Genomic DNA, 13,923 nt, shown 5'->3' on the forward strand with positions numbered 1-13,923 from the left:
AACATTTCAAGTATTTAATTTTTAATTAATCTCCATCCTTTTTTTCAAACAAAAATAATAATTTCATCAGTTAGAATCATAGAATCATAGAATCAATTGGGTTGGAAAAGACCTCCGAGATCATCGAGTCCAACCCTTGGTCTAAATCCAGTCCATTTACTAGATCATGGCACTCAGTGCCACGTCCAATCTGCGTTTAAAAATCTCCAGGGATGGTGAATCCACCACCTCTCTGGGCAGCCCATTCCAATGCCTGATTACTCTCTCTGTAAAGAGAGTTAACCCTAACAGCACAATTATCTTTCTAGTTCAGTAGTTGTCATGCACTACTAATGTATAATCAGAAAACTATGTGCTTTTAAAATGTCACAGTTTATAAAAACTATAGACACAACCAGTGAGTCACATCCAGCAGTAATTTTTATTTTTTTTTCCTAATCCCTGATCAAATGAATCTATAATGTGCCACACGTAGAGGCTTGGGTTTATTTTCTGTAGATGTTTGAAAACTATTACATTATCATGTATCTCTGTCAGATTGCTGTTATAATCTATTTCCTCAGATTTTTCACCTCAGATACCTTACACCTGATGGATTTGTTCTCTCTATAAGACAGCTAACGCTGATAAACTCAGCTTTTATTATTTATTTTTAAATTTGAATATGAACCTCCAACAAATATTTTAATGCTTGGATTGTCAAATTATAGAGAAATGCTACTGCAGCTTGAAATCTAGCACCTGAAAATTTGGAATTTGCACAAGTGGTCATTTTAGAAAATTTAAAAACTTTATTATAGATTAAATATTGACAGAAGTGAAATATAAATGAGACCTAACTATGGATGAAACAAACTTGCTGAAAACAAACATCATTGTTAATTTCATTAGGCAGTTATTATAAAAGTTCACAAGAACATTTTACCTAAATTATTTTTTCACATGAAGAGTGATGAATAGAGTATTTCAGAGGAAAACAGGATGGGAGAAAGTATGACACCAGTCATATTTTTTTTCAGATTAGAAATAACTTTACAAAAAAAATATGCAAGATCATAACTAGTCAAACCTGCGAATTATGTTCTCAATGACTCGCCTGAGGACTGACTACACTGTTTTTCTATTTTGGAAGAAGATCTGACTTCCCACATCTATGTTCGTACATGGTTTGCTTTGCTTTGTTTGCTAGAACAAATAAAAAGGGGCAAACTTGGTTAAGTCTGAATAGAACTACCTGAAAGATATGTTCCACTAGTGCACCATAAGGCAACTGGCCTGAATAGCTGAAGAAAAACCCCAACTATCACTAACATATTTCATCATCATCATGGCTAGGCTTTGCGAACGAAGACTTAGGAAGGCTCTATCCACGTTTGATACAGGCACGCTGGTGGCTTATGAGGCCAATACGAGACAGACATGCAAAGGGCACAGCAGAAAGACTCCTTAGGTGGTGTATTCAGCAGGATACGATTCTTTCTGCGTTGTCTTTTCTCCTCGAGAGTGACCCTGCATGCGTTCTCAAAGGAAACGGCAGCATTATAGATGGTGTGTCTCCAGGCCTCCCGACTGGAGGCCAGAGTAGACCAGTTAAGATGATCAGTGTGGCTGAGGCTGAGATGATGTTTCAGGGAGTCCTTGTATCTTTTCTTCGGGGCTCCTCTCTTGCAGCAGCTGGAGGCAAGTTCACCGTAAAGCAGGATCTTAGGGAGGCGGTGGTCCTTCATCCTGGAGACTTGTCCTGCCCAGCGCAACTGAGTTCTCAGCAACATAACATACTTCAGGTCACAGTAACAAAGCATATTTGCATCTCCTATCTGTCTCTTCTTCTCATCCCCCTGACGGGAATTACCACCAGCAGGAAAAATCGCAGGTGTCTGGAATGTCATCATCCCCACTCTGCCTTTTGGATACATTTGCTTAGGTAAATATTGTAACCTTCCCAAAGATTTTTTTCAGCCACCTGGTAATAGTATTTGTTTCTACTTTCCCTTGTGGCTGCTATTAGAGAGTGATGTGTGCGTTCTCATCTTGAAACGGCAGCATTGTAGATGGTGTGTCTCCAGGCCTCCCGATTGGAGGCCAGAGTAGACCAGTTAAGAAGATCAGTGTGGCTGAGGCTGAGATGATGTTTCAGGGAGTCCTTGTATCTTTTCTTCGGGGCTCCTCTCTTGCAGCAGCTGGAGGCAAGTTCACCGTAAAGCAAGATCTTAGGGAGGCGGTGGTCCTTCATCCTGGAGACTTGCCCTGCCCAGCGCAACTGAGTTCTCAGCAACATAACATACTTCAGGTCACAGTAACAAAGCATATTTGCATCTGCTATCTGTATCTTCTTCTCATCCCCCTGACGGGAATTACCACCAGCAGGAAAAATCGCAGGTGTCTGGAAGGTCATCATCCCCACTCTGCCTTTTGGATACATTTGCTTAGGTAAATATTGTAACCTTCCCAAAGATTTTTTTCAGCCACCTGGTAATAGTATTTGTTTCTACTTTCCCTATGGCTGCCTATTAGTATGTTTTTTTCATCTTGACTAGGAAACAAGTAAAACTGAACTTGATGATGGCTGATTCATTTCTTCTCCTTCCTTTTCTCTTCTTTAATTTTATTTTTTTTCTGGTAAGAGAGAACATATATTGAGAAGTTTAAAAATTTTGCTTTATAACTATTTAAAATAGTATTCTCTATTAAAAAAAATTAAAAAATCCAAAACACAAATCAAGCATACAAACCCAAATGTTTTTACCAATCTTATCTTTCTGAGTCTGTATTTTCAATGCTTACAGCTAATATGGAAAATTCTTCCTGTTGTATAATACTGATTTAATGGGTTATGCACTTCAGTAAGTGTTAACTTGAGAAACAATTTGAACCCTGAAGAGTGTTCAAATGAGTAAATAATGATTGTCAGGGTGCTCAGGAACTGTCTTTACCCATACCATATTCCTCCAACCAGTCTGTTTCTGCTGTATGATTTGATCAATCTGGCCTACAATCTCTTTTACAGCCCTGTAAATATTGGTTTTTTTAAAAAATAGCAAGTAATTTACAGGTAAGGGTAAATAGCAATATGTCTATTGGATGCAAATAAGAAGCAAAATGGTGATTTTGGTCTTATATGTGATCTTAAGGAAAACTAGTGACTGTATTGACTACAAACAGTAAAACCTCATTTATCAATTAAGACAATAACTCCCTCAAAAATCCAATAAGCAAGCAGAATAAGAAATTAAGTAAATGAGAAACAAAACCAAACAACACAAAAGGCTAATTAACAAAACTACTCCCTTTAGGAAACTATGGAGAAGTCATGAGGTATATGCTAGGTTGTGATTCCTAAGTATACATGTTTTTTACTCATACAACCATTTTTTGACCTTCCAAAAGGGAGGTCCTTAGGTATATTTCAGAATTTGTAAAATCCAAGTAGGGCAGGACACAGTATTTGCATGTACATACATTATCTTGTTTCAGTGGGATGGTTAAGCAATTAATGGTCCCTTTCAAGATATATTTTGATTGCTAGATAAAAATTAAAACACCCACAATTGCATCCATATGCAGTATAGGAAAAAAAAATTTCACATCCTATATGACTTTGCAAAATTTGGAAGTTTTCCTATTGCACAGATGAACAAAGCTACAGATTTTAAAAGTGAGATTGTTTTGTTTTGGTTTGGATTTGGTTTTGTTGTTTTATTTTTCAATTTTCTAAAACCACAAAAATACAAGGCAGAGAGTATATATCACTTCAAAACTGCTAAATGACAGATGATTCTCCTATTCAATTAAAATACTGGAGAGCAGTAGAAAATTAAGTATTATGAATGTGTTGGTGCAAGCCTTGAATATCTGGCAAAATTGTGGAGAAAAAATGGGGACAACAAAAGCTAAGTGAGTCGTCTTCATTATTTTTATAATTTCTATGATTTCTATGAAAACACTGGCTATTGACCTGCCCAATCAAATCTTTTCCTTCACATCTTGCTGTGGAAATTATAATGATTTATACTTGTTATTAGGGTTTGACTATGGTGTTCTTGTATAGAATTGAAAATCTGTCCTGACTCCAAGCGATGTGTAGGAATCTTGGACAAGCAGGTTTAGATCTCAGTTTCAGTATTTACAGAGAGAAACAAAAATTAGTTTTCCTCCAAAGGGAAAAATATCCCATCTGCAATCTCCAGAGTATTTGTTTGCTGTGGGCAGTTTTCTTATTGCAAAACTCATTTCCATAGGTTTTGCAGAGAACAAGATGAGATAAAAGAAAGACATTTTGAAATGCATTGTGAAAGTTTATATCTATGAGACATGGCTGAAGAAGTTCCTAAAATCTGGGGGAGATTCAGCAAGAGAACACATATTCTTCTACTTTTTTTATTTTCTAATTCCTTAAAAATGTGGTCCGGAATGGATGTTCTTTTGTTTTCTTTGCCTCAACTATTTTCATAACCTTAAATAAGGCAGAACTTTCTGCTACTGCAGTTGAGCTGCAATGATTCATTCCTCTTCTGTTTGGAATGCAGGATCTGATATCAAATTGATCTTTTTTGAAAACAATAACTTAGAAAATTTAAAAACACATAATACTTCTGCAAGGAAGTTAATATTAAAATACTCCAATATGTCATTACGGAGAGACAATTTCATTTTCTGAGACACATAAAAGTTTCAGTTTTAGTAATGACTTTCGAGGGAGTTCATTGCAATAATGGTGTTAAAGGTTACAGGACTTGAATGATACCACCAAGATAAGAATCAACTTTATAAAGACAATATTCTAATGGAATGCAAATATTAAGTGCTATTTCTAATAAGATTTCTTGATAGTCTTCATGGGCAGCTAATATCTCCAAGTAAACAAAGAACTTAATGAAAATTAAAACCCCAGATGAATGTCCCATGTGTTTGTAAATGGAGACATATATACAAATCTGTAAATATATACACTGAAGTCTGAAAATTGTTGAAGAAAAATTGACAACATTATAATATATTTTAATATATTGCCTACTATAATGATACTATATAACCAGATGCCTTAAATACCAAACTGAATTTCTAGGAATACAGAATTCACATTTCATTATTACCTGAACTGGACTGCTTTGACAGTTCACCTTAACATGTCCTTTATTTCAGTCTTAAAGAAATATTTATTGTTCTCTTACTATAAAAGATTGTGTGTATCCGTAGAATAAGACATTACTATACATTACCTTTCTCTCATTTGATGCAACTGTGAGTAGATATTTGAGGTTTATGATTTAATCCAGCTAATTGAAATATCTCTAAGTGCAACTTTCATGCTCTTTTGTAGTCTTTTTGTTTGGCTGGGCTTTTTTTTGTTATGGGATTTTTTTCTTTGTTTTTTTTTCTTTGTTTTTTTTTTCCTTTTTTAAACTTTTTTTTAGGAGTGGAGAAGGATCAAGAATAGCCATAAACACATTCCAGCAGCTGCTGGAAAAAACCTAATAGCAACACTGAGGCTCTAGGTAGGTGAGTGTTAACCAATGGATCATTACTTAGTGTTACTTTACATTGATTCCAAATACTGGAAACATATAAAAGTATGAAAACATTCATTATTCTGAATTCTCTCTTTTAAGTGTTAGTATGATAAGATCAAATGCATTCTTCTAGTGCTTCTTCATGAGTTACATGGAATAGCATTTAGGAAAATAGATGTCTCTTTTTATCAACAATATCTCTGTATAAATAGTATAAACAGTAACATTCAGTGTGGTAATCTAGGGAAACGTACTTTTCATCAGGTGCTTTTAACATTTTGAGAATATTACGATGATGAAGGCTTATATCAGGACCAATAGTATTTATACTATTAGAGAGAGTTACATATAATATATGTATTATATGTATATTATACATGTTATGCATACAATAGACAGAAAGAGAACATACTTTAAGTCATGATGTTCGTTACCAACCATCTTGGCACATGTTTAAAAGAAACTCAAGAGAATAATATTTATTCTCAAACAGCGAGTGTGTTGGGGCCCCCATTCAGGCACCACCTTAAGGTGCATCTTTGTTCTCCTTTACTAAGCTTACATGAGGTGAGAATGTTTTCTAATCAAAACCTCCTCAAGTTTTTATTGGAGAATAAGTTAGGATAACAGAAATGTAGCAAAAGGACCAAAAAGAGAAAATGGTTTGTAAAGATATTTTTGTTTTCTTACTTTAGATAGCAAAGTTAGATGTAATCCACTCATTTTTCAACACATTTTCACAATTTCACCAAAAAATATTTTTATTTACATGTCCTGTCTCTGGTTTTTTTTCCTGCACTTCTCAGTGGTCCCTCAGCTTCACCCTTCTTCCACATCACCCAAAATTCTCTCCCCTTTACACATGTAAGTTTAGCTCCTGCCCTGGGTTTGCTGCTTTCCCTCACAGGTCTCCAGCTTGCTTCCATGCCACTTTTAAGAGAATACATCATTAAGGCTATGGACAGGTAAAATTAGGCCTGTAGAGATGACTTTAGGAAGCCCCAGCCTACTAAAGATGACGCTCACTGGGGATATCAAGGGCAAAAAGAGGAGCTTGTGCTGCTACATTATTAGTAAAAGGCCGAAAACCGAAAATATGGGCTCTTTGCTGAATGGAGTGGAGGACTTTGTGACAGAGATACAGATAATGCTGAGGTATTCATTGCCTTGTTTGCCTCAGCCTTCTTCATCAAAAACATCTCCTCGGACTCTGTCCTTATGGAATAGGTTACAGGAGGATGAGAATTAAAAGCAGCGTATAAGGGTTGAGTCTGGTATGACTTGGGTGAACTCAACCCACGTGAGTTCATGAGACACAACAGTCTGATTCTTAGGGTGCTGAGAGAACTTGATGATGTCCTTGATAAAGAAAAGAACATAAAGATGAATAAGTCCTATATAGGTGTAAATCTTGTTCTCTTTTCTTTCCACTAAGCTCTTGTCCAGAAGCATAGGATAGTTTCTGTATTGTTAGTGGAGTGAAGAAGAAACCTTCAGACTGAGATTCAGAACTCATTTAAAGACAAAAGTGATGTCAAAATATTGGAGTTTTGAACAACTCTATTTGTTTTGTTACCTAAAAATCGGAAGCTAAAAAACTCACCAGGTTAATTTCATAGGTATAAGACATAGAGTAGGTCTTTAATGAAGAACTTCTGATTCAAGGATTACAAAAAATGTGTGCACCCTTGTCCAGAGGTTTCACAATTTATGGTCTGATCCGAGAAGTACCTGTCCCTAGATCTGTCCCCCTGGCATGCCTCCCTGAAAATTGAGTCAGAGGTCCCAAGATCCCTTTCTTCCTCATCTTCCTCTTTTTCACAACACATACTGTCTTTGGAGCCTCTCCAAGGTTCCGGGCTTGACTATGATGGTATCTTGTTGTTCAGGTCTGGGGTGTGTATGTTCTTAAACAGAGAGTGCTATACTCCTGCCTTGAAAGGAGCCTAAACAAACCTAAAGAATTTAGAAAATTTGATATGAAATGGTGGAATAGGGTTTAATAAGTGTTAACTACTATTCTGAAGTGTGAGAAACTACACAGCTACATTAGAATCTACAAAAAGCTAAAAATCCTAAAAATTCTAAGGCATCAGTTTCCACAGAAGACCAAAATGAAATAGAGTTATTGTTTGCTGCCATTATCTTTCTGTTCACCTTAGAGGCATCTACTGGTAAAGGAAATTATGAAAACAGAAAGCTAGCACTGGTCTCAGGAGAGAGACGCAGTGTGGGTGCAGTGTAATAAAACATGAAGCTAATTAGGCACTCCAAGAAGCCTGAGGAACTGGGAACCCAAAGAAAGTAACACTGTAGTACAGCTCCTCTCCCTTTATTGCTGAGGACTGCCACCCAAAATTAGCTCAGGCATCTCTTTGCGGAGCACACAGAGACACTCCTTCATTGCACATCATTAGCAATCATTTAATTCCTGATTCCTCTAGATAGCATACATGTAAGCTGCCCCGCATTCACATAGTAAATATAAATATAATTTGCAAACATTTTATCAATATGTTTGCATTTCTGTGCCTAGTTCTCTACAAACACTGATTAGTAATGACTAATGTTATTGATTCCATCAGTGCATGTTACAGGAAAATTGGAGTCTGTTATTGGTCAATGTGACAATTACTTGAAAAGCATTACATGTCTTGCTCATTGCAGTAGGAAAACTTATTACCAACAGAGATCCACAAGGGAACAGATGTACAGCAAAAAATGGATAGTCTGTCAAAGAAATCCTAGCATATATTTTACAGCCTGAATGGAGGGCATTTATTGCTTACAAAATCAAATCTCTTTTTGAAGAAATCATGATGCCATGGGAGTCTAAACGGTTTTAGGGGGAAAAAAGGATATTTAATAAGTGAAATTCAATTGAAACAGAGAGCAATAATGTATATTCAGTAAGCATTCCAAAATTAAACTGATAAATGTAACTTCTATTCAATCTTACATTCTCTAGATTTAATTAAAAGTTAAATCTGAACTTTGGAGTATGAATGAGTGAAAGAACCACGAAAATTGACTTTGAGAATATGATAAATGTGTGCTGTACATCTACCTGTTAGTCCTGTAAATCTATTTATGGCAGAAGAGGAGATAGTCTGAATTCTTTGAGAACACATCTTCCCTTGATAGAGTGGCACTCTTTACTTCTCTCCTTCCTCCACTTTCTTTCTACTCTGTCACATAGCAGGGAAATAATTTCAAAACTGAAAAATTTATAGCACAGAATGATATTCATAGAACATAACATTTCTGAATGAATGTGCAGTTAACCTTTGATATGTAGTCATAAAACAGAAAGCTGATATTATAGAGGATTAAGTTTGGGGCTGATTAAACTCAACGGCAAACATTCTATCGGTCTTGAAGAATCAGGGTTTTGACTGTGCATTCCACTTGGCATTTTAAGGCCAAGATAGAGATTTATAAAGTCAGAAACCTTGGCTCTGTTTTAGCATAAATCCAAAATGTTGGGCCTATAAGGTATAAATGAGTCCATTTGCAAGTCCTTTGATATATAACCATTTCAGACTCAAAAGGTCATTGCAGTTTCAAAATGACAACACCAAACCATATATACTGAATGTCTCTTTTTCTATTAAGAAATTCCCAAATCCATTCTAGATGGATTACAATCTAAACATGGTGTGGCATACACCAACAAGCCAAGGCAAATTGTGAATTCTAGTCTCTGAAAGGCAAGGATAAGATAAAACTTACTTTAGTAATCAGGACCGTTAGTAATCAGGACTCTTTAAACTTACATTTTGAATCTTCTTGAAATAGAAAAGAACTATTTGAAAAACTATTTCATGATTCCATTCCAGGACACATATGTCCTCTCAGGTCTTCAGTCTTTCACTATTAACACCAGCACCATGTGCTAACAGCAAACACGATATCTCTTCGACATTTCAGAGTAGGAAGGTATAAAAGACATTTGCTAATGGCTAACTTCTTCCCCCCTTCAACTGCAACACTGTTCTGGAAGGGATACAGGGAAAGAACTGCTTGCCTGCTCTTTTTCCCTTCCATCAGTTGATAGCTTGTTGATTTCAAACCTTCTCATTTGTTTGTAAGCTCCTGCAAAAACTCAACAAGTAGAAGTTACAGTATGTTTATAAGGAAGAGATTGAGGATCAGCAATCTCCACCCTCTTGTCACACTAAAGTGACTGATTGAGACCAGATATGACTGCAATAAAGTGCACTTTGCATATGATTAATGTGTTTTAGCGTTGGTGTGTGGTTTTAGTGCTGGGGCTGTCAGAGAAAGGGAGGCCCAATGAAAGATGGCTTCCATCAGTCAGTAATGTCAAACAGCCACCAAGAAAAGGGAAGAGCTTAATATTGAAAATAAACAGTTATTTATTAGCCACTGCAGTGCAGATGTTGGCTTCTGCATTCATCTCTGTAAAAGAAAAGCCTCAGTCTTATGCAAAAGAAAACCTCAACTTGTCCAAAAAGTGGGACTTGGGGAATTTTTTGTTTTTATTAGGGAAAAATCAGACCAGGTCTGAGAGCCTGAGAGAGGCAAAGCTGCTGAAGCTCCATGTTCCCAGGTTCAATAGATAGCAAGCCTGAACACTCATTCCCAGTATGCACATGCAGAGGTTTATAGAGCACAGGTATAAACCACAGGAGTACAGGTCTGGCCAAACATATCTATACAACAAACTGACAGAACACTCTCTTGAGCAAGGTAGCATGAATGGTTGCATCCTGCTCCCCTCTCTGACTGAGCAGAATGAAGCTGGTGGGAGTACATATTGTGCACATGTACAAAGTGGGTGGCCCCACAGCTGAGCTCAGACACCCAGTCTTCCCAGCTGCTGGTTCCTGAATATAGAGTTTCGGAGGCCACAGCCCTGCTCTAGCTGCTGGCACAAATACTCTCACAGACATACAACAAGCTTGAACTCTCCCGGTCCCCAGTAACTGCCCCACATCTCATCCCTGTGGTCTCACTCTTAGAGAGACATTCACCCTCAGGCTCCCAGACCACCACACCTACTAAGTGACTTACCTGCTTTGCTCTTTGCTGGCACTCACACACTCATTCACACACCCCACTCACTCCAGTGGCTGGTACCATGGACACAGGGGTCGCTGAGACCTGAAGTCCCTCTCCAGTTGCTGCCATTGACATCCACCCACTGGGGTCTCTGCAGCTGCTGCCGCCACAGACACACAGGCCCTCCAACTTTTGCTCTGGCTCCAATCACACCCCCATACAACATACACATGAGAGACCCTCATCCAGGAAAAGAATAAAAAGGAATATTAAAAGAATAAAAGTAATTTTCAAAACAGCACTTTTAAATAAACAGTTTTCATGCTTTCAAATTTACCAACCATTATTCTCCAGTACTCAAGTTTTCAAATGAACACTCATATACCGAAAATGCCAAAATGGACTGAGCAGAACTATAATAAGTCTAAGTAACATTTCACTTGAAACATAAAAAATGTCAATATTTGGGATTCTGCATTTTCCACAACTGTTCAAAATTCTGAGAAAAAAAAAATAGTTCTGGGGAAGTTAGTTACCATTTACAAAAAGCTTAAACAGAGTTTTGAACCAAATTTATTCCCAAAAGTCTATACTTACTTTTACCCCTATCAGTCCTCTGTAGAAGAAAGTATGTGCATATGCTTGCTCAGTTGGAGACTATTCATGCGTTTGAGGACAAGTCTGACAAATCAAATTCCATATTTGATAAATAACCCCCCAAAATTTAGAAAATAATTTAAAAATATTTTTAGAATTCATTACGTGGTGTCAGTTATTATGAGGTGTCAATTTCCCTCTGGACCTACAGCTGGAAGCCAGGTAAGATACCTCAGACCATCTACATTTAAGATAATGTCCCAAGCCATTAGCTCGTCTGTGGAAACCTCATTTTAGGTGATCTCAATTTTCCCCTGCAGACAGTATCTCTACAGAGATTCTTTTGAAATAACTGAGTACTAGTGTATTCAGTATTTATCTGACTTCTCAGGTGAGGTTTGAATCAGTGCTATATTGCCCCTGCTGCTCTGTGACTGGTATTTGACTTTGAAGCTGGGTTATTATCCACATGGATTTTTGGCAGGAAAGGACTGCAGAGCTGCCATACCCAAACCCAAGTGAAAAAGAATGCAGATATTTTGAAATCACAGATTTGGAAATAGAACAAGTACTGGGAGCGGATGTTTCCTTTCTTCTTCTTTGTGAAAATTTTAAAAGAGAATGCGGGATTTAGGAGAGAAGAAACTGAGTGGAGCGAAGTCTTCTTTGAAACCCTGCCTCATCCATAAATTTCCTTACCAGTTCTCTTCATTCACCCTGTGATAGTTCATCTCTTGTCTACAAAATTAAATGATGCCTCCTATACTCATTGTGTTGCTGTAAGCTTAAAATTCATTAAAGTTAAAGTGGTAAAGGTGGTAGTCAACTGGAAAGTACAGTTGAATATTATGATGTGTTTATGCCAGTAAAATAAGGATGATTATTAATATTGGCTGTGACTAAAGCAAAATCTATTAAAATTAGTTGATTAGTCATGAAAATATTTTTAGTTTTTTTTGCTCAGCTCTGATATTGAGAACCTCATTAAAACAAATATTTAAACTCGAAGGAAAATGCCAGACTGATTGGACAAAATCCACTTTTGGTAAATCAGGATTTATTTTAATAGCTACAGTCAAATAGGTGATTTCCTTAATGCACTCTTCTAAATTCTTACATTTTATCAAATCTCATGTGTTTATAGTTACTTTCTTATATTTAATTTCCTATATTTTATTCCTCTCCTGATTGCAGCTACTAATTTTGCTTTTCGTCAGCCATCAAGTATGAAACCTGTTGATATGTTTAATAAGAATCCATGCTACTGAACTGTTTCATCTGTCAATGATTCAGTATCTCTGATAAATATTACTCAATCTTCCTGACTCCAAGTCATCTGAGCTTTATTTCACCTTAGCTATTATAATTTGCATTTCTATATATCATTCCCATTAGCCATCCTGCCTTTGTCACTGTGTTATAGATTTCTCTTTATTGGAAACTGAGATGAAGTATTCATTTAATTTTTGAGCCAGACCCATATTATCTTTTAGACAATACCCACTTTTAACACATTGCTGCTCTACTTTTTTCTATGTTTTCTAGAGAACCTTTCTCACTTGTTAAAATTGCTTTTGCAAGATCTATCTCTGCCTGGCTTTCAACAATTCTGTTTTTATGAATAAGAATTAAGTGAGATCCACCGTTTTAATAGACTTATCCGCCTACTGAGATACAGTCCTGCCATTTATTTATCAACAGTACCTTTTCTGTTACAAATCCAGTTGACAATGACTCTTTTTAGTCAGTAACCTTAATCTTCCACTGCATATTGTTTATAATTCTCTCAACACCACATACTCTCCATTACATCACAAACAGCAGAAACTTACAAATCATATTTAACAGGGGCAAACTGAAAATAGTGCAGGAGTCATACGTACCCGGATGTTGTGAACTGTGAACTTCTTTGGACAATCAGGACTATTTTCCACACAGACATGTTATGCTACAGCCTTTCTCCACTATCTCATTTTGGCTGCATCTTGGATGTATCCATTCACTACTTACTTTTCTTTAGCAGAATAAGACCTAAGTAGAATCATAGAATCTACTTCCATAGGTTGGAAAAGACCTATAAGATCATTGAGTCCAACCATTAACCTAGCACCACTATCATGTTCACCACTAAATTGTGTCCCCAAGTACTATATCCACATATTTTTAAAGACTTCCAGGGACTAGGAGTCTACCACTTTCCTGGGCAGTCTGTTCCAATTCTTTACAACCATTTCTATGAAGAATTTTTTCTTAATATCTAATCTAAACCTCCCCTGGAACAACTTGAGGCCATTTCCTCTTGTCCAGTCATATGTACATATAAATACAAATAAAAATATATCTAATAGACAGCTCTGTCCTGAAAACAATTCATGCAGAATTTCTAAAATGGAGTCAAAGAAGAAATCAATATGATGTACCACTGGAGATAGAAAACAGTAATCACTGGAGTGATATCTAGCACAGATTTAGAAAAAGAAGGCAAGCCAAGATGATCCTAATTCTCTGCAGAGCTTGGGCCTGATCAGAGAGTGATGGTTTAAGTACTTTCATTCCTTGATTGAGTAAGATCAGATTAAGAACCGTGCCTAGTGACTGAGGTCTAAAAGTATCTTATGCTGTGGTACAGCAGAAGCAATTTTAATACAGTTAGATCAGGCAGAGAAGCACAAAGCTTTGCAGTGGCTCCTGGCAGGTTAAAATCAAGGATGCAATAGTGAGAGACAGACACATGGTGAAGCCTCCTTGGAGGGAAGCTCTAAGCATGGAAGCATGAAAATGGAGCTCTCTG

Source organism: Pipra filicauda, unplaced genomic scaffold (genome assembly GCF_003945595.2).
Source record: "Pipra filicauda isolate LSUMZ 115617 unplaced genomic scaffold, ASM394559v2 scaffold162_size1660881_pilon, whole genome shotgun sequence".
In the NCBI taxonomy this organism is placed as follows: Eukaryota; Metazoa; Chordata; class Aves; order Passeriformes; family Pipridae; genus Pipra; species Pipra filicauda.